Here is a 26,039-nt window from a genome sequence, read left to right as displayed (position 1 = left end):
CAGAGGGGTTATTAGCTTCTCCTGATAAGCTTTTTATTTTGTATAGAAACTGCAGTACAGCAGGACCTGTTTAAAGAGCAACTTTACAGGGCTGGACTGCTGCTTCTGGGTCTTGCTGAACTATCTCCCCCCGTTACATCAATCCACATTCTTTGTACTGAGGTGGGTGTTTGTTGGTTTATTACTGCCGTTGTATGTGTGTCCAGCATTTGCAGGTACAACAGACCTGAGGGGAGAGTGAGCAAGTGCATTTGGGTTTTTTTTTTCCAAGCTCCACCCGATTAAAGGGAATGAAAAATCCATGAGCCCTCATTAGAGAGGTGTACAGGTGGCTAATGAGCTGATATTTTAAACTTCTTACAAGTTGGACTTCTCCCTCTCTTGCTTTTCACCCTTTTCTTCTGTCTGTCTTTGGCTGCCCTCCAGGACAAGGCTCCTGTGTTGTGCCAGAACTGCAGTGCATCAGCAAACTATGTGCCAGGAACATGCACAACTACACACGAGTTCCAGATTGCAAATCCCAGAGGCCCGTTTTTTCCAGCAGAAGGACTCATTCAGGATGGATGAAGACAGAGTTTTGTAATATGGTTTCATAAATGGTGAGGGAGTCAAACAAAATCTATAAGCTTTAATGTTAATATGAAACCATGGTGAAAGTTTACAGATCCGTGGCTCAAAAAAGCACACACGATATGCAGAAAGAAACTTGAATTACTTGTAGAGAGTATAAAACACCCTTAGAAGAAAAACATCATGTCTCCGATCTCTAGGCTCATAGCCTCAGGATGCTGCCGACATGTCCACTCATTAAAACTCAGCCCTACTATAACCACTGAGTGATTAAAAAAAAAATTAACATCTTCTCCTTTATCCTAGTCAATGCTTTATTGACACGTCATCTCCAGACTCCCTCCATAATTCAAGCCATTCAAACCGCCCCACTGTGGATGCCATCTCCTCAGCTCTTCACCTGAGCCTGACACATCCGGAGGGAAACACCAACGTGCGGATGATGTTCCTGGACTTCAATTCAGCTTTCAGCACCATGATCCCACAGAATCTGATAGGAAAAGAGGAACATCTGGGCTTCAGTACACCCCTTTGCAGCTGACTGCTAGACTCCCTCAGCAATAAACCTCAGAAAATCCGGGTTTGACAGAAGACCTTTAATATCATCATGCTAAGCACAGGCGCCCCTCAGGGCTGCGTCTTGAGCCCCCTGCTGTTCACCCTGATGACACATGACTGCTTACCAGGTTCACCACCAATCACATTTGGAATTTGCAGACGACACCACTGTGGTGGGCGTCATCAGAGATGACAATGACCAGGACTACAGAAAGGAGGTGGAGCAGCTAGTGGGCTGGTGTAGAGATAACAGCCTGATCCGAAACGTGGGGAAGACGAAGGAGATCATCGTCAACTTCAGGAAGCTCAGCTGTAGAGGTGGTCAGCAGCACCAAATTCCTGGGGGTGCACATCACAGACACCCTCACCTGGACTGGAAACACCACCTCACTGGTCAAAAGGGCACAAAAGTGCTTGTACATCCTGTGTAGGATGAGTAGAATCCACCTGTCCCCACCTATCCATCCTATTTACATAAGCCCCATAGAGAGCATTTTGACCAGGTGTCTCACTGTGTGGTGTGGAGGCTGCAGCATCTCAGACTGGAAGAAAGTGAAGAGTGGTGAGAACAGCAGGGAGGATCATCGGAGCTCCTCTTCCCTCCATTAAAGACATTTCATCTCAGCGCTGCGTGTCCAGAGACCATAACATTATCAACAACCCCTCACACCCCCACCATGGACTGTTCTCCCAGCTGCCCTCTGGGAAAAGGCTTCCTAGCATTTCCTGTAGGATCAGCAGGTTCTGCAACAGCCTTTTTCCCTGCTGCCATTAGACAGTTGGCGACTGTAGGGCGACAGTGGCGTTGGATGTAGGAGTTTGCCCTGAAATCGAAGGGTTGACGGTTCAAGCCCTGACTCCGACTTTCAGTGTCCTTGGGCAAGACACTTCACCTGCATTGTCTACTGATGGTGGTCAGAGGGCCCGGTGGCGCCAGTGTATGGCAGCCCTGCTTCTGTCAGTGAGCCCCAGGGCAGCTGTGGCTACAATGTAGCTTGCCACCATCAGTGTGCGTGAATGGGTGAATGAATGTAGTGTAAAGCGCTTTGGTCAAGTCTCCTGTCTTGAATAAAGGTGCTATATAAGTACATGCCATTTACCATGTTGAACTTTTGAGACTCTAATCAAGACTATTTGTAGAACCAAAATGGCAATTTTTTTCATAATCCCTATTGCGGATTTTTTTATTACTACTACTGATTTCGATTACTGATTTTTTTCATAATCCCTTCTACTGCATTTTGCACCATATTTATTTATTTGCACTGCACTGAGCCTTTCCATATCAATGCCTTTTGCACCATGACTTTAAACTGGTTTTCCTTTTCTCCTACACTGTTTACATTCTGATCAATGCTGCACTTGATAAATGTTCATTTCTCTGTTTTTAGCTGCTCATTCAATGTTGAAAAGCTGTATGCATTGAAATTTTGTTTTGTATACACTCGCCAGCTGCACCTGCAGACCATAACCACTTTGGTTCCAATATAGGAAATTTTACTTCAGGAATCTCAGTAAGAGTCACTGCAGTAGGAAATGACTCCCTGCATTGGGCCATACATATACGGCCAGGGCTGAGCTTGGCTCATAATTCATCGTGGTCATTGGCACTATTCATCGTCCGTCTGCTGAGGCAGGGTACCGGATAAATGACAGTAAAAGCCACAGTGGCACTTTCAGCATTGCTTTACGACTGGCAGAGACCCTAGGGCAACATGACTGGAGTGAAGTGTGAGAAAATGGCTGCCAATCACCAGAAATTAATCTCCCTCTGATCGGGAGAGACATGAGAGGAGAAGCGTGGAGAGCAAAGAGGAGGAGCTGGGAAGGAGGCCCAGCTAGAACCAGGCCTGACGGAAATTAGCTCCATGTTTGGTCTCATGGTGTCTAAATGCTCCACAAACACTGACAGACAAACAGTGAAGGTGTGCAATCTGTCCCATAACGTATAACCCATTTAGAAATTAATTTTCAGATGCGGTCATCTTAATGAGTTATGTATGAAACACTCAATGGCTTTGATGCAGGTTACAGGTTAAACAGCCCTTTATGAGACAAAAAATACAAATAAATAATTGTTTAAAATGTAAAAATAAAACATGATTATTGTAACAAAACTAGTGACAAGTAAGAATATGTTAGCTTCATGAGACTATCCTGATCTAGCGAGCTTTCAAGATTTCACACGCTAATCAGTCTGGAGACTCTCCGTTGAAGAAAATTTGGAGCCGTTCACCAAACGAACGTCCAATCAGCGTTGGCTTTGAGGCGGGTTGAGGTGTTATGCAACGAGAAGCGCAACAGTTCAGTCTAAAGAACATGGCGGCTTCAGCCGATGAAACTAGCGTTAGCGTGGCTATCGAGCAAGTTTTATCGGAATTACAGAGTATTTCTTCACTGAAAGAAGAGCAAAACACTGCTCTGGAGGCTTTTCTCAGAGGAAAAGATGTTTTTGCTCTTCTTCCGACTGGTTTCGGCAAGAGTTTGAACTATCAATTGGCTCCTCTTCGTCATTGCTCTGTTAGTACGTCATATGCTTCGTTGATCTGATTGGTTTATTTGGCCCGTCTATCACCAACATAGGCCAATCAGCTAACCAGTATTTTCCTACATTGTCACCCAACACCTTATGAGGCCTGGTTGAGTATCTGAGACATGGAAATCCAGTAAATGTGGTATTTACTACAATTATTTTCCAGAATGCAAATTTTTTGTGTCTTTTCTCTTTTGCTTTTTTGTCACACACTAGGCAGCGCATTAGCTTAGCATCATTATCATAAATAAGCCAGTCACTTGCGAAACAGTCTTCCCGGTCTTCAATAAATGTTCTCTTCACCCTCCCTCTCTTCCCCATCGGCATGTTGTCTTTTAGAAGACTTGGTTGCTCCAACTATATGCCAAAGTTTGTCTAGAGGCGAAGTTGTGTTAAATAATGGGATGTTGGGGGATGTGCTCTCTGTGCGCATGTCTGTCTATAGGCAGAAGGAACAAAGCTGCTGAGTTTGAATTCAGCGGCTACGTCCTCTGAAGGCCAGATTGTCAGCTGATTATGTCATAGCGTGGCACCGTGGCCTGTTCGGATTGGAAGATTCCTCGTTATGTGGCTCACAATTATTTTTGCCCATTTTAAAGGATGGGTCCGATATATCCTACATAGCCTAGGGTATCTCATGATTCATTGCAAGTCCAAGGAAGACGGCAGCTCAGAAGAAAAAGGTAAATGGCATTGAACAGTGGTGAATATTGCAAATGCAGTTAATAAAATACAAGTATGTGAATAGTTCCATCTGAAATAAATGAAAATAGTTGTTTTAAATGGTTATTGAGTCAGAAATGTGGCGCATAATGTTTGGTTTATTGAAAGGTTTTTATCTGTCTGTGCAAATGGGCTTAGCTGACATTTAAGCAGACAATCGCAACAACGGTACTGCTGCTGAAGTTCATCGAAAATGTTATTAGCACCCAGAACAGTAGTGAGAAGATCGGTATCCACTCTTCGCCTGCTTTGTATGTCAACTGTCACAATTGTTAAGCGACAGAGCTTAGCTGGAGAAGGCTGGACCTGTTTGAATCCACAGCCACAACTCTTACGGCTTCCTTATTTTTACGGACCTTGAAGGATCCAGTTCAATTAGACCGGGTTATTGGAGGAAGGAGCCTCTGAAATCGAACACAGCCAAACTCTATGCTCTCATTTATACTACTTGCAGCTCAGGAGGGCGGCTTGTTCAGCACAAACAGCAAGCTGACAAAACGGCACTACTGAAGAAAATAGAAAACTCTATAAAAGCCTCCTCATGCAGTTCAAGAGTGACAGTAATTTATTTCCTGGAGTATTTCCACAATCTGTTGATAGTGGTGATACTTATGAGCTAAATCACAAGTTCTCTGCATGTTTACATTTGCAAACCCTCACCAGCAGGTGCTGCTGTTTGACCGGCATGTTTTCCATGCTGGTCACACATTTTCCTAGACTATTATCCATTAAAAATTTCCCTGCTTTCTTTGATGGGCCCTTGGCTGGTCCCCTACAATTCCTTTTAAAACATAAATATTTGTACTTAAATAATTTTTTCTGTCATGATTTGTGGACAATAAGATTTAAAAAGAAACATCATCTCCTGGTCAGACCCCGTAATTCAGTGAAAGGGTGGGGTTAGAGTTTAAAATAAAAAAAGCAAGAGGGTGTCACTCCAGTGGCTGGAAGTTGGAGGGGATTTCGCTGGGAGTTGGAGGGAAGTAGGCTGCCATTCGGCTGGCGTTTGACTGGGAAGGGCCATTTTGAAAGGCTGCTACTGTCGGGAAATTCTGTCCACAAGAAGTCCGCATGGACGGATGTGGAAGCTCAAAATAACGTCATTTGAGTTATGGAGTTTCTTTTAAAGAAAGAATATATTCATCCCTCTAAATTAAATCCAAAAATAAGTCTGATCAGGTAAGGCTCATAGCACCTTTAGCTGAGTGCGCTCTCGTGTTCAGTGAAAGCTCAGACTGCTGTGAAATGTCCATTTGGGTCACATGACTAATTTAGAGACGGATCCGACCCTCTAAAGATACATTGATGAATTTTTGACAATAGCAGCCCACACTGAGCATCGATATGCACTATTTTACATTGACCTGTAAACATTTGATTGTATCTTGAAATAAGTTAATACCTGGGTATGTAAAAACACTGCAGAACAGTCTAATTTTAACTCATCTAGTTTCAATTAACTTCCATCAGTCTGGGCTGCCTTTTAAAAAAAACATAAAATACCAATAATTTAGTTGAAATTGAAACAAATAAAAAACAAATGACAAAAATAAAAACACAAAAGGGTTTTTATCTATTTCAGTATATATGTTTTATAGCTAAATGCTGATAGAATTGTAGAGAAGTTCCCAGAGTAATCAAAGACTAACCAAGATGTGATCATATGTACAGAAATAATACATCCTGGAAGACTGACTGGGGTCAATAACAGGAGATATGAAACAAAAGGAGCGTCGAAATCTTTAGACTCTCTCTTTTTCCTCACACCCAACAGCAACAGTGTTTTGTGTTTAAAATCCAAACAGCGACACAGCGTTGATCTAACTAACATGTTGTGTTGAATCACCCTGTGTGGTTTTGTGTTGCAGTTTAAAATAAGCACATACTCATAACATTGTGCTATGTTATATTTATGGAATCCCCCATATAATCAGGGTCTGTGTCATTCATTCTAATGTTGATAGTCACCTGTTTGTTTTTACTGGCAACAATGACTCACTGGCCACTAATGGAGCCCAACAGAAACACATACTTAAAGATTTAGTTCCAGCTTTCTCAGTCTCTGATGTAGCTTTGCTCATTTAAAATGCATCATAACAAAAGTGATTTTACTCTCCTTACCATTAAAAGTAAATATTTATATATATTTTTTGCTTTCTCAACCTTCATCCTGTCACAGCAAATGACTGCTTACGCTGACGTTTGGTCTACTGGTTTCCTTTTGTTAGAAGAGAGTCAACCCTCGCCACTGTCACCACAGGCCAGCTCAGGATGAGGGATTGCTACAAGGTCAGTGACTCAATGCCATCCGTTAGGTGTAGAGACATTATGGCCGTTTCTCAATATGTGTACTTGTTCAATCTGATGTGCTTGTGAAACTTCATCAGCCTCAGGCCTAGTTCTGTTCCAATTCACAAGAACAGCAGACCAAGAAGAGACAAAGTCCCCGGATGTTGCTTTAGCCCCTCCCTCTTTACCCAGCATGCATCAGAGCAGACTTGTCCGTTCTTGAGTTTGACAGCTATCCCAGCATGCACTGCGGCAGCAGCAGCTTCCAATGGAGCGTTCACAGAGCTCAGAATATTAAATTCAAAGTTATTTTCTGTTGCTGCTGTTTAATAGAAGTATGTTTTAATTAACCTGACTCAGCCAGATGGATTTGCTCCGCGTATCCATCTGGAAACCTTCCGTTGAAGTAATTTTGGGAAGGGGCGAAAATACTGGTTAGCTGATTGGCCTATGTTGGTGATAGACGGGCCAAATAAACCAATCAGATCAACGAAGCATATGACTTACTAACAGCCAGGCTACTCTTGCCGAAACCAGTCGTGAGAAGAGCAAAAACATCTTTTCCTCTGAGAAAAGCCTCCAGAGCAGTGTTTTGCTCTTCTTTCAGTGAAATACTCGGAAATACGGAAATACTCTGTAATTCCGATCGAACTTGCTCGATAGCCACGCTAACGCTAGTTAGTGTTCTTTAGACTGAACTCTCACGCTTCTCGTTGCGTCACACATCAACCCGCCTCAAAGCCAACGACGATTGGACGTTCGTTTGGTTAACGGCTCCAAATTTTCTTCAACGGAGAGTCTCCAGACTGACTAGCGAGCGAAATCTTAAAAACTCGCGAAATCAGGATGGTCTCACGAGGCTATGTTTTAATACCATTTGAGGTGAAAACATTATACTTTTAAACGCCACTATATGGCTCATTTACCGATTTAATGCGTCATTTTAAAAACAACTTCCGAATTTTAGAGGACCATGGCAACCAGCAGACCTCTCAGGGTTGCGGCAACCAGGGCTAATCGCAGCCCGTCTGCAGCAGCCCTCTCTCTGCATGTTCATTTGATTTGTGTTTATCTGGCTGTGTTCATTATTATTCCCGCAATACATTAAAAAAGTAAGAATTTTTTATTATCTAGACTAGAGACTAGGTGAAATGCAGCTCCAGACGAGCTGAGCGTGTGGTGATGTCATCAGTACGCTTCTGTTCCAAATGACCCATATTTAGCTGCGTGTTCCCGTTCTCACCAAGTGTAGACTTTCCTGGGTTCTTCTCAAGAACATACTTGGCGAGGACACAAGTCTGTACTCGTTTTATAATGAACTGAGAAACAGCCACTGTTTTTACCACATGATTGTATGATTGACAATTTAATTATTAATGGATTCAAATGTGTTAAAACTACACATGAATAAGATTGATTTAACTGAACGCATTAGGTGTATTTTATTAGGTATGATGGGTGCAAATGACTTAAACATTTATTGTCATTTTGTATACTCAGTGTACAGTGTTGGGAAAGTTCTCTTTCTACGTGAACTAGTTCAAAGTTCAGTTCACACATTTTAAAATGAACTAGTTCAGTTCATAGTTCACAATTCCAAAAAACGCACTAGTTCATAGTTCATAGTTCTTTTTTTTTTTTTCATATATTGCTCAATTACACCATAGCCTACTGTAGAACCACAGACAGCAATTATTTTATCAGTTGTAACACTGAAACTGTGCGTCAGATTTCATCTTCATATCCAGTTTTGAATCCTTATCCATCCAGGGTTTACATTAGCATTGAGGGGACAGCATTTCCCCATTGTTGCTTTAACGCTTTGTTGCTGTCCATTCACTTCACACTAGTAGCAGCTGCAGCTTTCACCCCTACAGTATATTCTCAAAAACATCAGGAAAAATGTGCTGCTTGAATGGTCTTTTTTATGAGTAATTATTAAAAGAAAAATAGGAAAGTAGTCTTTAAGGTGCAAATGTTTTTTTTTTTTTTTATATAATTTTTTCCATTTGAAATTCCATTTCAATACATACTAAAAAGGAATCCTGGAAAATATACCAGGCAGGTTTAACAAACAAGTTACATGGATAGTAAAACCCTCAAGAACAGGGGTCTTCTTTTCCAGACCAAGGACCCCCAAACTGATGGCGAGATGCAGCGGGGACCCCCTATTTATATATATTGTATGAAATTGTGTCCTATAGTCACTCTATTACAGATGGAGTAATGTAAAGAAATTAATTTCTCCCTGGGATTATTAAAGTTTTTCTGATTCTGATTCCTGGTTGATGGGACAGGTGTTGTGAAGGAAACGGTGCCCAGCTTGAAAGAGCTCCTGTGTGTCGCTGAATGTGTGCATTGATGACTGAAAGACATCTTCTGTCTCCATTTATCTGTTTACTACAGTGTGTTGATTTCATGTTAATGAGTATTTAAAGACATTTCAATTAGTGGGGGAAAAAATGCAGGGGGGGAATATAAAAATATCAACTAACCATGCAGACCCTCATGCAGTACCTCCGTAGACCCCCTAGGGGTCGCGGATCCCCTGTTGAAGACCTCCGCTCAAGAAGATTTTACTAACACAAACTGAGGCACCAGGCTGAGGTAGGAATTTAAGGTTACTGAAGTGCGGATTTTTTTACTGAAAGCCGGCGGGCAAACTTGTTGCCATCATCCTCACCGACCACCTGGTCATAAAACTGTTTTAAGTCGCCTCCATGCTGCTGTGGCTTCCACGCTGCATTTTGTTTTGATGACGCACGCGGCTGTAGGCTACGACGCTGGTAGCTGGTGTTGCCAGATTGGGTGTTTTTCCCGCTACATATTAAGGCCTGTTTACGGTGTGATTTAGCCGGGGTTTCGCCTGGAGGGCTTTATAGAAATCTGGCAACCTATTGAACGGAGTTGAACTGAGAGAGCGTGCCGTTCACAGACGCCAGAATGAACGAGTTCACAATAACGTTCATCAGGCAATAATGCAGTACGTTCAGTTCACGTTCGCCCAAAATATGAACGAGTTCATGAACTTTCGTTCAATGAACGCGTTCAGGCACAACACTGTCAGTGTATACAAAATGAAATTTGTTTCATAAAGTTCTCATGACATTTCCCTTCTCTTAAAGTGCAGCAGTGATCAAATCAGGGGCGGATTTACCATTAGGCAATACTAGGCAGTTGTCCTGGGCCCCAAGTTCCTGGGGGCCCCATAGAATTCTGTTTACATGTATGGTTAATACAACTATCCCTTATTTGTGCATAAAAATTATGTTTTTGATAGAAATCCATTTGTTAAAATGCCACCAGAATGCTTATATTTTAATATTATATATTTAGTGTGTCTCAGCCCCCCACCCCCCTTCAGCATCCACCATGTTGGATCAGTTCACTTGCTGCACATGTTCAAAAAGGTCCAGACAGACAGCAGAAAACCATTTGGAAAAAAAAAATGGTGCGAAGAGCACTTTTCTCAGCTTTCAGACCCTTATAGTACTTTTATTTCAGAAAAGAGCCTAGTACCAGATGTAGATACTTTTTTCTGCTAGTGGACTTTGGCAACAACAAATAAAAGCACAGAACTCTGCTCTCCAGAGCAAGTAGATTCTGTTGTCATGATTCATGCAGCTATTATTTCATTCTAATTAAAAATGAAGAACAGATAAGCAGATCATGGCTTGTCTAGAGTGAAAAGAAGGACTGGGTTATTTACTTTTGCCGCAGCCTTTTTGAAAACACAGGAAGGAGCAATCAGCTAAGTGAGCCTAGTGTTTGGAAATAATCTTTCATTCCTTTTGAGACAGCATGAAAACTCAGCTGAGTACAAAACATAGAGAAGAAAACAAGAATAGGGACAAGAAGAGAGGGATAAAACGTAGAACAAATAATGGATGTCTATACTATCAAAATGTCTGTATCTGTATAATGGGTCTATTTTATGTGTTGTCTTCTCAGTTAAGAGGACCTCCTGCCTGTCTTTGCCTAGGGCCCCAAATTTCCTAAATCCGCCCCTGATTTCTAGGTTGAAATAATTTCTGTAATATACATCTGTGCCTAACATATTAAAATAATCTTAAATGATAATAATTAAAATTGAAGGAGAATCTTATTCATTCTGATAGTATTTTGTTATTTTCTTTTTTAAATTTTTATATTTTTTTTCTTTATAATGTTATTTTAACCTGATTATTTCTATTTTTTCCCTTTCTGTTTTACAGGTGCACCTCATTCAGTAATAAAATCAAACGTCTGCATTTTAAAATTCAGGCTCTAAAAGCCGAAAATGAGATTGTAAGCAGGTGCACTCAGATGCTGGTCAGAGAGTGCAGCCTCACGCTTCCTTATTTCAGTCACGTGATGGCTCAGACGGTCACGCGGGAATGAGCTTCAGCGCGTGTCCTTTCTCCGTGGCTTTACGAAGATTGCACAGACCAACGGCCCAACCCCTTCCGTGAATCTAAGGAAACTCCGTAAGTGTGGTTGGTGAATAAGCTGAGCTGTAGTTCTCTAACGTCCAAAGCCTTGCGCAGGATTTTTTGGTACCGAGCGGAAAGGAGATGCACACGGCACTCGAGTGAGGTAAAGCGTTTGTTTTCATTCACTCCCCCAACATGGACTCTAGTAGCTGGGATCACGGAGCGCATTTAGAGGCACTTAGAGTCAACCGAGGGCAGTAAATTACCCGCTGTTCCCCGCGGAAACACCGTCTAGTTTCCACACGGTCCTCTGCTAGCTAGCATTAGCCGGTTGGGCTGTGGTTGGTGAAGGTTAGCGTTAGCACGAGGCGAGCCATGAGGTTTGCTGATTTTACCGGCTCTTAGTGACTGAAGCTGCCGTAGAAGAAGAGGACCGGTGTTACCCTCTATCTTTCTTTATCTTACTCTCCGTCGTCTGGAGTTTTATAGTTTATCTGCTGTTATCTGTGTCAGTTAGTTTGGGGCAGAAGAGATTTGCTCAGGTATGCAGCACCACGTGTCGTCCATGGATTGGTCGCGTGGGTTATTGATTGATGTGTTGCTTCCAGGGCTTTTATGGAGGAACAGTTCATTTTCATTTGACTGTGGAAATGGTCATACTGGGGAGGCTATGCTCACACCTCCTTCCATATATATATATATATATATATATATATATATATATATACAGTGTTGGGAAAGTTCTCTTTCTACGTGAACTAGTTCAAAGTTCAGTTCACACATTTTAAAATGAACTAGTTCAGTTCATAGTTCACAATTCCAGAAAACGAACTAGTTCATAGTTCTTTTTTTTTTTTTCATATATTGCTCAATTACACCATAGCCTACTGTAGAACCACAGACAGCAATTATTTTATCAGTTGTAACTGAAACTGTGCGTCAGATTTCATCTTCATATCCAGTTTTGAATCCTTATCCATCCAGGGTTTACATTAGCATTGAGGGGACAGCTTTTCCCCATTGTTTTAATGCTTTGTTGCTGTCCATTCACTTCACACTAGTAGCAGCTGCAGCTTTCACCCTTACAGTATATTCTCAAAAACATCAGGAAAAATGTGCTGCTTGAATCGTCTTTTTTATGAGTAATTATTAAAAGAAAAATAGGAAAGTAGTCTTTAAGGTGCAAATGTTTTTTTTTTTATTTTGATAATTTTTTCCATTTGAAATTCCATTTCAATACATACTAAATGTAATACTGGAATCCTGGAAAATTATACCAGGCAGGTTTAACAAACAAGTTACATGGATAGTAAAACCCTCAAGAACAGGGGTCTTCTATGTTTTCCAGACCAAGGACCCCCAAACTGATGGCGAGATGGAGCGGGGACCCCCTAACTATATATATTGTATGAAATTGTGTCCTATAGTCACTCTATTACAGATGGAGTAATGTAAAGAAATTATTTTCTCCCTGGGATTATTAAAGTTTTTCTGATTCTGATTCCTGGTTGTTGTGAAGGAAACGGTGCCCAGCTTGAAAGAGCTCCTGTGTGTCGCTGAATGTGAGCACTGATGACTGAAAGACATCTTTTGTCTCCATTTATCTGTTTACTACAGTGTGTTGATTTCATGTTAATGAGTATTTAAAGACATTTCAATTAGTGGGGAAAATAAATGCAGGGGGGGAATATAAAAATATCAACTAACCATGCAGACCCTCATGCAGTACCTCCGTAGACCCCCTAGGGGTCGCGGATCCCCTGTTGAAGACCTCCGCTCAAGAAGATTTTACTAATACAAACTGAGGGACCAGGCTGAGGTAGGAATTTAAGGTTACTGAAGTGCGGATTTTTTTACTGAAAGCCGGCGGGCAAACTTGTTGCCATCATCCTCACCGACCACCTGGTCATAAACCTGTTTTAAGTCGCCTCCATGCTGCTGTGGCTTCCACGCTGCATTTTGTTTTGATGACGCACGCGGCTGTAGGCTACGAGGCTGGTAGCTGGTGTTGCCAGATTGGGTGTTTTTCCCGCTACATATTAAGGCCTGTTTACGGTGTGATTTAGCCGGGGTTTCGCCTGGAGGGCTTTATAGAAATCTGGCAACCTATTGAACGGAGTTGAACTGAGAGAGCGTGCCGTTCACAGACGCCAGAATGAACGAGTTCACAATAACGTTCATCAGGCAATAATGCAGTACGTTCAGTTCACGTTCGCCCAAAATATGAACGAGTTCATGAACTTTCGTTCAATGAACGCGTTCAGGCACAACACTGTATATATATATATATGCTACTGTAACGATCGTTATTATCCCACACAGTTAATAACACAACTTAAGACACAGTTCACCAGATCATCCAGTCAGATTGATTCAGTTTTCTATCTAGGGCAAACCAGTTGATTACATCAAATCATTGACTCCAATGCAATCTCTCACACTAAGCATGCTTGTAGCGACAGTGGAGAGGAAGAACTCCCTTTTAACAGGAAGAAACCTCTAGCAGAACCAGGCTCCGTGTGGGCGGCCATCTGCTGAGGACGACTGGGGTTCAAGGAGACGGAAGCAGAGTTACAGAAAACTGTAAAAGGCGGCCCCATCCAGGAAACACACAGCCAGGGAGACGGGCTCACCCAATTTGTTTAGAGCCTCAGTGGTTCTGTTTGTATCACTAATTTTGAGCCCATAGCTTCTTTAATCAATTATATATGAATTAGGGCTGACACGATAATTGGCTAAAGACTTAGAATAAAATAGAAAATCCCTTTATTGTCTAGCAATGGGGAAATTCTGGTGTTTACAGCAGCAAAAAGATTGTAGAAAAATGATCACACAAATATGGACCTTAAAAACATAGATAAGGATAACATAATAGTGAAGAGTTAAAAGATAAATAATAAAATACTGTAAAGTGTTTTGAAAATATAAAAAAAATGTGCCCCTGCAAAAAAACACCCAATAATTATTTAGCTATAAATATTTATTTGTATCCCTCTTGGTATTTAGATTAGTTGAAAAAAATAGATTAATCAGATACTAAAATAAATGATAGTTGTAGCTCTAATATGAACCTTCTTTTGTGCTCATAGTTTTCACACTTATTTTAATAATATAGCAATTGAACTTTACTGATCTCACATCGGAGAAATTTACCTCTGCGTTTAACTCATCCCCTTGGGGAGCAGTGGGCTGCTATGGTGTGGCCCGAGGAGAGCTGTCAGGGGTTAAGGGTCTTACTCAGGGACCCAGAGTGGAGGCTGTGGGGATCGAAGCGATTACTTCCAACCTTTTAAGTATTGATCGGTTAATGGGGCATCTTGAAATGTTTAGACAAGGTAACAAAATGCATTGATGCTGTCTCTCCAAATACTGACACCTGCTGGACATTTAAAGACACTACAGGCAGCTCATTTGACAGACTAAACTGAATTGATTTGATGACCTAGTAAAATTATATAATTTTGGTTATTGTAGGTTATAATATTTTATATCTATGTTTCAATTGAAAATCTATTTGATATTTTTAGATGCAGCCAATGAATAATGTAAACGTACAACGTAAAATATAGGGGAAAACGTGAATGAGGATGCTTGTGGGCTAGGATTTTAAATCATATTTTTAAAACAAGTACAGTAAAAACAATAAGAAAACTAATAGTCAATTTGAAATGAACTTTAATTCAGATAAGTTGAGTGATAACGGAGAGGAAAAGGATGGAACGACGAGAAAATTAAAATAAAACAAGCAACGGCTGAAACGTTCCTATTCCTTTTAGGCTGCTCCAAAATTATTGATAATTTTAATTAGGGATGCACGATATTGGGATTTCGGCCGATATCTGATATGCAGATATTTTAAAACTCATTTAGCCGATACCGATGTTAAAGCTGGACAAAAATAAGTAGTCATTGAAAATAGCAGTTTTTTTATCCATTTCTGACACTTTGAAAAATAATAAACTCAAATATATTTTCATATGCTGATATCAAATTGATTTTTAAAAACGTGGTATCGATCTATTTTACTTTCAAAATCTCGTGAAATTTCATCGTTCTGTTACAAACTCTCGTGATATTTTGGAAATTCTTGTGAGATTTTGTTAGTTAAATAGATCAATACCGCGTCAATATATCAACATATAAAAATATGGCAAAATTTCGTGAATTTTCGGGGGATTTCGTAGCATAACGATGACATATAGCAATATTTCATTAGTAAAAGAGATTGATATGGTGTTTTTAAATGGCAATATATCAGCATATGAAGATATTGTGATATTTTAATGTTTCAATATTTTTTCCCTGGTCTTTAGAAGTTTTTAAGTCTGTAAAAAAGAAGTTTTTGAGGAAGAAGAAGTAGTATTTTTTTTTTTTATTAGACTTTAGAAACTCAGAAGCTGATCAAATATCGGGTTAAATATCAGTGGGGTGGCCGATGTCCGATATTCGTATATTCCGATATTATATCGTGCATCCCTAATTTTAATGATAAACTGCAAAAGAGACACATTTTTTAGCAGATGCATCATGTTGACAGTTACGTTTTTAAACACAGTTTAGTAAGTCAGTCAGTTAGAAACGACTCCTATATTGGTCACGTGACTTTCTTGAAACGAGACGCGCACGGACACATTGCTTTGCCCTATGGGTAGATTTTTTTTTGTTTTCCAAAAACTCTGGTATGAGTGTTTCCTAACTGGATTTTTTGGATATTAAAATCTGTTTTCTCTGAAGCCTTTTATATGTGACCAACAAAAGCCATAAAAGACTAAATTTAAGGAGGGAAAGCTTTTTTTCCTGCATCTCAGCAGATGATGTGTCACATGTGTGACGTGTACACTGAGGAGATTAAAGGTATTGTTGAGGATTTTTAAAAGACCCGCCCTCTCCAGTAAAAAAAAAAAAAAATGTGCGCGCAAGAGTGTGAACAAACCAATTTCTCCCCGTGCACGCCCTGCTTAAAATGTGCTGTTCTCATAGCTCATACAAAACTGAGTGAAGTTGCCCCCCCACCTTCTTCAAATCAGACCAAATCGGTGTCCGTTTGTGCAGCAAAAATCTCCATTTCTGGCGCTGTCATTTTAAAGATATAAAGAAATGTCTCTAGAGGTCATCAAAGGTCAACCAGCCCCCCCACCTTCTTCAAATCAGACCAGCTGGGTGTCAATTAACTCGACTCAGTTTCTGCTGGTTTGTGCAGCAAAAATTGTCGTTTGTGCCGCTGTCATTTTTTCAGGTTAAAATTTAATCATTCATATTTATAGGTTAGCAACTTATAATTTATATGAAATTCACAGTTTCAGCATTGACAGATGTTCACTGACCTTTGATGACCTCTACAAACTATTATGAATATTAAAATGATACCAGTACAAAAATTTTAAAATATGCATTAAAAAAATTATATATATCAAATATACAGGGTTCCCGCAGGTCCTTAAAGGAATAGTACACCCAAAACATGATTAGCCTTCATTTTCTACTCACCCCCATGCTGAACAACACTCTGGAGTACTTTTTTGATATCTCAAATGCATCTGGAGATCTGGGAGGCTTCTTGCTGTCTGCTGACATTCAAATAATGGAGGTCTATGGCGCCCGAGGCAGAAAGGTCCATAAAAGTCCACAAAAAACGTGTCAATATTCCTCCATACTGCTTGTCCAATGTATTGCAAGTGTCCTGAGTGGGTAGCATCCAGAATTTACTCGAAACAAAGTCATTTAGAATGTTTTTAGAGCATAAACAGTAGTGTATAGGATTTCCTGAAAGCGCGTTCATGCGCGTTCACGAGCCTACGGAAGCCGGCAGACCAAACCAGCGCATTCAGCTCGGCAAAGAACTCATGCTCTTCCTCAACACTGAAGTCCTCAGACATTTTTCTTTCGTTGTTTCTTTCTTTGCACAGGTAAACAGCACATTTCTTCTTCTACGCTTGCATTATTGGCAGAGCAGACGCTGAATGCGCACTTTCATCTGGTTTGGTCTGCCGCGGTTTTCGTAGGCTCGTGAACGCGCATGTGCGCGCTTTCAGGAAATCCTATACACTACTGTTTATGCTCTAAAAACATTCTAAATGACTTCGTTTCGAGTAAATTCTGGATGCTACCCACTCAGGACACTTGGAATACATTGGACGAGCAGTATGGAGGAATATTGACACGTTTTTTGTGGACTTTTATGGACCTTTCTGTCTCGGACACCATAGACCTCCATTATTTGAATGTCAGCAGACAGCAAGAAGCCTCCCAGATCTCCAGATGCATTTGAGATATCAAAAAAGTACTCCAGGGTGTTGTTCAGCATGGGGGTGAGTAGAAAATGAAGGCTAATCATGTTTTGGGTGTACTATTCCTTTAAAAAGTCTTAAAAGGCATTGAATTCTTCAAAATAAAATTAAGGCCTTAATTGGTCTTAAAATGTCTTAAATCAGTCTATCGTAGGTCTCAATTTTTAAAACCTCATAAATAGGATTATTTTTATTATGATTTATTTTTGTAATCTAAATAAAACGTTAAAATTGACAATGTTTTTTTTTTTTTTATAAAAAAAAAAAAAAACCACAGCTCGCCATTATTGGTTCCGTCCTGATAGCGCAACCAATAAAAGCGTTGTTGCGGCCGGGACATTTGGGAGATGCACCATTAACTTTTTGTCTGGAAAATATGAGCAAGTGTAAATGTAACCAAAATTGTCTCCAGCCAAGAGTTTTCTCCATGACTAAAACCAGGGAACATACATGAGACACAGTGGATTTTGTGCAAGAAGTCATTCAAGCTCAGAACGATGGGAATTAAAGGAGAATTCCGGTTTTTAACACTTTTAGCCCATTTTCTGTAGTGTCCAGGATGAAATCGAATGATCGACACCAACATTTTGACAATTGGTCCTGTCTCTGCTTTTTGGCTCATTTAGAATCCACCCCTGGCTGCTTCAGAATGGCTTCCATAGTGCATGTCCGATAATGTCCTTAAAACAACCTTAAACGTTCTTTTTTTAAAATATGCTACTCACCGGGTCGTCAGCGCTGTTCAATGACGTTCCAAAAAAAGTTTCGTAAAGAAAAAACGTTCCTGTAGTGTTTTATTTAGCATTTTGTAAATCCCATTGAGTTCTGTTGGAATAGTCAATATTCCCCTGCCACCGGAAACGGAAATGGGGCCTGTTTACACAGTTGTAGTCTTTTCGCTTCACTCTGTGTACTCCGACGTCGAGAATCAAGAATCCACCTTTCGTATTCCATTTTCAGAGTTTTTTAAAGTGTTTAACATAGACGTTAGCACCTCGACGTCGGAGTACACAGAGTGAAGCGAAAAGACTACAACTGTGTAAACAGGCCCCATTTCCGTTTCCGGTGGCAGGGGAATATTGACTATTCCAACAGAACTCAATGGGATTTACAAAATGCTAAATAAAACACTACAGGAACGTTTATTCTTTATGAAACTTTTTTTGGAACGTCATTGAACAGCGCTGACGACCCGGTGAGTAGCATATTTTAAATAAAGAACGTTTAAGGTTGTTTTAAGGACATTATCGGACATGCACTATGGAAGCTATTCTGAAGCAGCCAGGGGTGGATTCTAAATGAGCCAAAAAGCAGAGACAGGACCAATTGTCAAAATTTTGGTGTCGATCATTCGATTTCATCCTGGACACTACAGAAAATGGGCTAAAAGTGTTAAAAACCGGAATTCTCCTTTAAGGCAGTGGAGTCGCACATGCGAAACGCGAAACACAAAGCGTCAAAATCGAGTTACCGAGAAACAGCCGGTAATTCTCAGTTTAGTTCCACCCTTGTCTCTGCAACGCCTCCACTTATCACCAAATCAAACATACTAAGAAAACGATACAAAGGAAAATGGCTGCAAAAAAGACTTAGCACTGGTTATGTTGTGGCTTTAAAACTGATTTGTTTTGTTCCCTGCTAAAACAAAGCTTGTGATTTCAGTTAAATAATTGTTAAAATATATCTGTCATTTGTGTGTTTTTAGCTTTCTTCCTGTATGGGAAGCTTTTCAAAGTATGAAACATTAGTGCAGTGGTTTATGTTAAAATAAACCTTTGGCTTAAGTTGTCGCAAGCAGGTTTTTCTTGTGTTTCTTGTGAATTTGGTCTTAAATTTTTATTTCAAGTGGCATTAAAAAGTCTTGAATTTAACTCACCTTATGTTGTAGGAACACTGAATATATATATATATATCCATCCATTGGCTTACACAATAGATTGACCCATTTGAATTATTTTTTCCCATTACTTTGACATTCAAAAAGTCCCCTTAAAATTCACATGATGTGGATAGAAACGCGACTATTGGTAAATCTGCTTCAGTACTGGAAAAGTTAGACTAATACAAAGTAATCAAAGATGTGCTTGAAGTAGAGCTGCTGCAGAACAAACATCTCCATCACCTCCAGCATCACCTTTACGTCTCAGAAAGAGATGTGTTCACAACATCAGCAGCGTCTGCAGCCCCAAATCTATGACTGAGTGTATTTGCTGTAGTGTTTGTCAGTCAGATCAGCTGCTAAGAGAACATCTGGAGTTTTTTTCCCTTTTATATATATATATATATATATATATATATATATATATATATATATATATATATATATATATATATATATATATATTAACTTCTGATACACACAAGAATAGATGTTTTCTATATAGTCTTAATTTCTCCTGTGCTGTCATTAAAATAGTCTCGACCAGAACTCACAGAATTTCTACAAGATGTTTGAATTCAAACCCAATAATTCCTCTGAGTATCGCTGCGCTCAGTGTCCTGGTCATGAATAACTCAGATCTCTCCCACCATCTTTCTTTGTTCTGCCGAGTGTCTTCTGAGCTTCCAGGAGATGAGCTCTCTTAGCAGCGTTTCACCGATGTGGAACCAAGGAGTCAAAAGTTTGCTTCAGTTCTCACTCGCTTCCTGCTAGGAATTATGACCAGGCTTGGTATCTCGAACTGAAAGCAGGACTTTTAGCGCGTTCCAGGCCTCAGACACCACGCCAGCACCAGTCAATGCTGCTGACAGCCCTTCTTACACGAGTAAAGTCTGTTCTTTGTTCCCAAATATCACCAAGCTTTAAATAATAGATCAGTGTTGTTTCAGTGGAAGAAGATCCATATTAAAAATGAAACGTCTTGTGCAAATGAGATCCAGTCAGACTTAAAAATGTGGAAACAGTTTGACAGATGAGGTTTCTCATCAGATAGAAGTTCATCTTATTATTTTATCTCATTGTATCTGTAGTTTTAATCTATTGAGGGATAATTGTTGGTTTTCTGTGATCGCCTCCTTTTTGATGGTCAGATTGGATAAAATAACTTAGATATTTCAAGAATTAAGGTGGAAAAAAATTATTTTAAGCAACCGCTTTTTATCCCATAAAAAAGAAAACGATTGATTCAAAAAGGAATGGAAGCGGAGCTGTTTAACTGGTATCTGTCGAGATAAAATACTTTTAATCATAATACAGTGGGCTGAATAGAGGAAAGCAACAAACCGTTATTTTGCTTATTGAGAAATTATTTGATTATTTATTTTTGATTGATAATCGAATAGTAAAATAAGCTTTTTATACTGAATTTAAGCCAGGCAAATCTAAACTATGCCACTGGATACAGCATACTGACACCGTTTTTTTTGTTTTAGCAACATTTAAAGGAAAAGTATGGTCAGCTAAGGAATAATAAACTAATATGTTCATGGTGATTTAATGAATTTAGCGCTAATCAATAAAAAAATGTACATACCATATTTTGTTGACCATAAGGCGCACCGTACTAAAAGGCACAGTCTCAGTTATGTGTGCCATTACTGTATTTAACACACACATAAGGCGCACCGTACTATAGGGCGCGGGTTTTATATACCGGTACTATGTTTAAATACCTCTACTGTGTATTTAAAAATAGAGCGGGAGCAAAACTGAGTATGTTTGTGCTTTATTCAAGTATTTATTACAAAGTATTAATCAAACCCTCAGCCACGCTTTCATCATCTCCTCATCCATCCAGCCCTTTTCATTTGCCTTAACGACTCCAGCTGGAAAAATCTCTTTAGGCAAAGTCTTTCGCTTAAAAATCACCATAGGCGGCAGTTTCTGTCCACGCCCACACTTCCCCCTTTAACGTTTTCATGGTGGTCTCAACAACGTCCACAGTAACAACACATATAGGCGCACCGCACCTTTTGAGGGCAAAAAAAAGACGTTTATATGCGCCTTATAGTCGCGAAAATATGGTAATAATTTTTGGTGCAATCTCTTGAGTCTTGGAGCGGCCATATTTTCCCAAATATAGTAACACCTCACTCCTGACATCATCTGGCGGTGACGGTGCGGTAAGCCTAGCGCCATTCTCCCTGCTTTACTCACTTCTCAGTCTGTTGTTCTTGTGAATTGAAACAGTACTAGGGCTGAGGGTGATGATGTTTCACGACCACATCAGAATGGTCAGAATTCTGAGATTAAAGTCAGAATTCTGAGAAAAAAGTCAGAATTCTGACTTTTTTCCCATGTTATACTGAAATAAAATTTAAAAATCAGTTAACTTTTTTTTTTCAGTGGCCCTAATCCTCTTCCATAATTAATTGATTATTGATTAATCGTCAACTGGAGTATAGAGACTCTCAAACATGCCTTTAACTGACAGGGCCACCCAGTCAGAACAGTAATTATATTAGAATTCTTAAAAATATCTAAACATTTTGCATTTAAGATAAAAAAAAAAAGTTTTCTTCTGTCAATATGCTCTATCCAGATCTCCTCAAGTGGAAGTTTTAGTTTCAACTGGTTTAATTTTGTAAAAAAATCTTCTTTAATGAACCTTTGGTTCAGATTAATAATGTATGAATCGAAAAAGCAATCGACAGATTAATCGATTAGCAAAATAATGGTTATCTGCAGCCCTACTTGTAACATCCTATAGTCACTGCATGTATCCATATTTTCTGCGTTTGTCAATGCTTTAATGAAAAAAAATGGAAGAACATAAATATTAGAAATAAAATTGACAATATCAACCATTTTTTGTATTTTTTTAACATGACAATTAGACGATAAATTTATCCGAAGATAAATATAATTTATCACAGCCACTCTTAATGGATGTTAAACATGGATTGTCTCCAGTAAAGCACATTCAAATGAAATTACTCTTAATTAAAACACTTATCATTTATTGGACAGCATGTAATAATTTCATATGTAAAGAACTTTCAGAAGTTTGAATTCTGGATTTGACTGGATTTCTCCTTAAAGGTTGCACACCTTATAAACGCCCAGTGCTCACACCTCAACACCAGGAGAAAAAGTGCTGCTTGGCTCCTTAAAAAATAGCCTCAATTATTTATTTATTTTCCACAAATGCAAGCATCTAGCAGAAATAAGAAGATTTTTACAGCAACATTATTGTGACCTGGTCTGTATCCGGACAGCAATCTGGATTTGTGTTGCAGCATAGATCTAAACCACATAGATTAGTACAAATTCCTATTATTTTAAATCTCAGCTTCAGGTTTCAAATCTATATCTGTGAGCATGAAGGTCATAAAGTCAGAGGTCGGGACAGCTGATAAACACTTTTCAACCTTTTCTAGATCAGTGTTACACAGATGGGTATTGCATGTTCTGTAGAACGTATTCTATAACTTTATTTCATAGAATGGGGCGAACTGTTAAAAGTCAAACTTCATGTGATTTAGAGCTTCAACCGGCAAACAAAAAAATATTTTAGTCGTTTTAGTCTCATACACTCATACTCGTTCTGCCATTGTAGTGAGGACCATGTGTTGACTGCCATTGACTTCCATTGATTTTCATTCAATTTCAACCCTTTCTATGCTCTAACCCTAAATCTAACCATTACCAATGCATACCTCACCCTAACCCTAACCAATTGACACCTTAGCCCTGAACCTAAACATTAGCAAAATAGCATATGAGGACCAGCAAAATGTCCAACAACTTGTCCTCAACTTGATGGTGCAATTTGGAGAATGGTCCTCACTCTGAGGGCTAGACAGGTACACACACACACACAATTTGATCTTAGTTTTGATAGATTAGATCAATCAGAGAGCAGGTTTTTGTTTTTTAACACTAAAGAAGAAGGTTATAAAAAGTTTATAGGCTTTCTAGTGTAGTTTTAAATGATGCAGCAATATCTTATTTGTGATAGTTTTCTTGCTGTAAAGACAGATTTTATTTTTCTTTCCTAATTGTTCTTATATCTCCATTTTGTGTACACAAAATAACAAAATAAATCTAAGTCTAAAGTATTCATGTTCTTTAATCCCATTTATCTCACCAATCAGACTGAACAAGACCAGCAGGACCTTTTCAGAGTCCTGTTGGTCTTCTGGGAGGAAAGTTTTGAAAGTTTTACTCATTGTTTCACGGTTTGGTAAAACACTAAGTGATGTAAAGGAATGAGTCTGATGAGGGGTTGGTCAGGTGATCAGTCAGCCCACCCTGAACCTCCTGCCTCCCCCTGCAGATCAGTTCAGACTCCAAACATTTAACCTGTTACTGATGACAGCGCTGCCCTCAACTCTCACCGTTACTCAGCCTTAGCTTCACTTCTTCTTATTCCTGATTAGAGGTAAGCATCATTTTTCCTTTCACCTTTTTTTTCCGCCTGTTGTAACTTTATGTTTGCAGGGAATCTGCTAAAGGTAACCGCTGTGGTTATGGTGTCCTGTGGTCTTAAACTGCACGCAGTCACAAACATGTTTCCAGGCCACAGAGCATCATTCAGACACCTGGGACTTCTTACAGCATCTAACAACATGTTCTGCTGCAGCTGAAAACATTAAAGTCAGGAAGAGGTTTTCTCAACCCTGGACCTGATGTGGGAGTTGTTATAGAGAAGTTTAGGGAAGGTGTGACTGTTGCCTCTGCTAAAAAGAAAAAGCCGCCCGTGTCATCCTAAGGGGGATTTAAAGGCTGTACCTGCCTCCTTTATGTTTTTAGCATTTCTTTTTGTTTGCCAGTTGAAGCTCCGAATCACATGAAGAAGTTTGACTTTTAACAGTTCGCCCCATTCTATGACATAAACTTATAGAATACGTTCTACAGAACATCCAATACCCATCTATTTAATACTGATCTAGAAAAGGATGAAAAGTGTTTATCAGCTGTCCTGACCTCTGACTTTATGGCCTTCATGCTCACAGATATAGATTTGACCCTGAAGCTGAGATTTAAAATAATAGGAATTTGTACTAATCTATGTGGTTTAGATCTATGCTGCAACACAAATCCAGATTGCTGTCCGGATACAGACCAGGTCACAATAATATTGCTGTGAAAATCTTCCTAGTACTGCTAGTTACATGCAGCTGTTGCTGAATTATAACAGTCTGCCCCAATCTATGAAATAAAGTTATAGAAAACCTTATGCAGAATATCCCATACCCGTCTGGTTATAGATCCATACCCTAGTGGTTAGGGAATAGGGCTTTGAATCCTGAGGTAGCGAGTTAAAAACCCACTCCCACAGACTGCCACTCTGGGTAACTGAGCAAAGAAACTTAACCCCTGAATGCACCCCGGGAGCTCAACAATTAAGAAAGTTCAATTTATTTTTATTCATTTTACATACTAATTCTATGTCGATACTGTGAAAAATATTCAATACCATGAGGAGAAAGAAATGACAAATGATTAAAGGAAAAAACACTTTTATTAATCTCAATATGGAGCACTCTTTCTCAGTAGAATCAGAAGTTAAAAATGGGAATAATCCAGAAATCTAAAATAAAAAAATCTTTATTATCCAGGGCGGATTTAGAAAATTAGGAAATAGACATATTTTATCTGTTCTAGGTTTTGTCCCTCTCTTCTTGTCCCTTTTCTTCTTGTTTTCCTCTCTATGTTTTGTACTCAGCTGACTTTTCATGCTGTCTCTAAAGATTTTTTCCAAGCACTAAGCTCACTTAGCTGATTGCTCCTTCCTGTGTTTCCAAAAAGGCCAAAGTAAATAACCCAGTCCTTCTTTTCACTGTAGACAAGCCATGATCTGCTTCTCTGTTCTCCATTTTACATTTGGATGAAATACTAGCTGCATTATTCATGACAGCAGACAAGATAGAGGAGAGCAGGAGGCGGGGTTACCAATCTATTTGCTCTGGAGAGCAGAGTTCGCTGCTTTTAAATGTTGTCACCAAAGTCTCCAGTAGCAGAAAAAAGTAGTTAGATTTGGCGCTAGGAACTTATTTGAAATCAAAGTGCTAGAGGGGTCTGAAAAGTCACAAAAGCGCTAAGTTAGCAACACCGCTTTTCGCGCTGTTTGTTTTCAAATGGTTTGCGGCTGTCTGTTTGGACCTTTACTGTAAAAATGATCTAGAAATAAGTAAACATTTCTTAAATTAAGTGTATTTACTCTTAATTTGAGTGGGTAAATGAAATGATTTGCCAATGGAATGAATATTTTTACTCTTAAAAGAATTTATTTAGATAAAATGCACTTAAAATAAGACAAGGCAATTGTGTTTTCTTATTTTAAATGTAAATTATCTTCTTCCATTGGCAAAATATCTCTCTTACATTCTCAATCCGAGAGCAAATGCACTTATTTTAGGAAAAAAATAACTTATCTAGATTTCCATTTTTTTCCAGTGTGAACATGTGCAGCAAATGGACTGATCCAATATGGTGGATACTGAAGGGGGCGGCTGAGACACACTTAATATTATTCTGATGGCATTTTAGCAAAAGCATTTATATCAAAAACATAATGAGAACAGATAAGGAATAGTTGTATTAACCATACATGTAAACAGAGTTTTATGGGGCCCCCAGGAACTTGGAGCCCTGAGCAACGTCCTAGTATTGCTTAATGGTAAATCCCCCGCCTGTTAGTATCAATACCATGATAAATTAGTGTTTTTGCAGCCAAGGTTGGAACTGTGTTGTGATCGATCTCTGAAGAGCACCTTTGCATC

At 39.4% G+C, this 26,039-nt stretch overlaps 1 protein-coding gene across 3 annotated transcripts in view; it reads left to right on the top strand.

Annotated features, from left to right (window-relative positions):
• Nucleotides 1-11,049: 11,049 nt before the first annotated feature.
• slc39a10 (solute carrier family 39 member 10) overlaps nucleotides 11,050-26,039 on the top strand; it is a 54,148-nt gene continuing 39,158 nt past the window's right edge. Inside the window, exons 1-2 of one of the 3 annotated variants that reach the window (XM_038282919.1) lie at nucleotides 11,180-11,248; nucleotides 23,591-23,695. The gene's annotated coding sequence lies outside the window, so the exon portion shown is untranslated. Of the gene's footprint in view, nucleotides 11,249-23,590; nucleotides 23,696-26,039 lie in introns of all 3 variants that reach the window. The other 2 variants (XM_038282921.1, XM_038282922.1) reach the window with 2 other exon arrangements.

The sequence above is a fragment of the Cyprinodon tularosa genome, unplaced genomic scaffold (genome assembly GCF_016077235.1).
Source record: "Cyprinodon tularosa strain WSP-4 unplaced genomic scaffold, ASM1607723v1 ctg189, whole genome shotgun sequence".
Taxonomy (NCBI): domain Eukaryota; kingdom Metazoa; phylum Chordata; class Actinopteri; order Cyprinodontiformes; family Cyprinodontidae; genus Cyprinodon; species Cyprinodon tularosa.
This window is presented reverse-complemented; position numbering and strand designations above follow the sequence as displayed.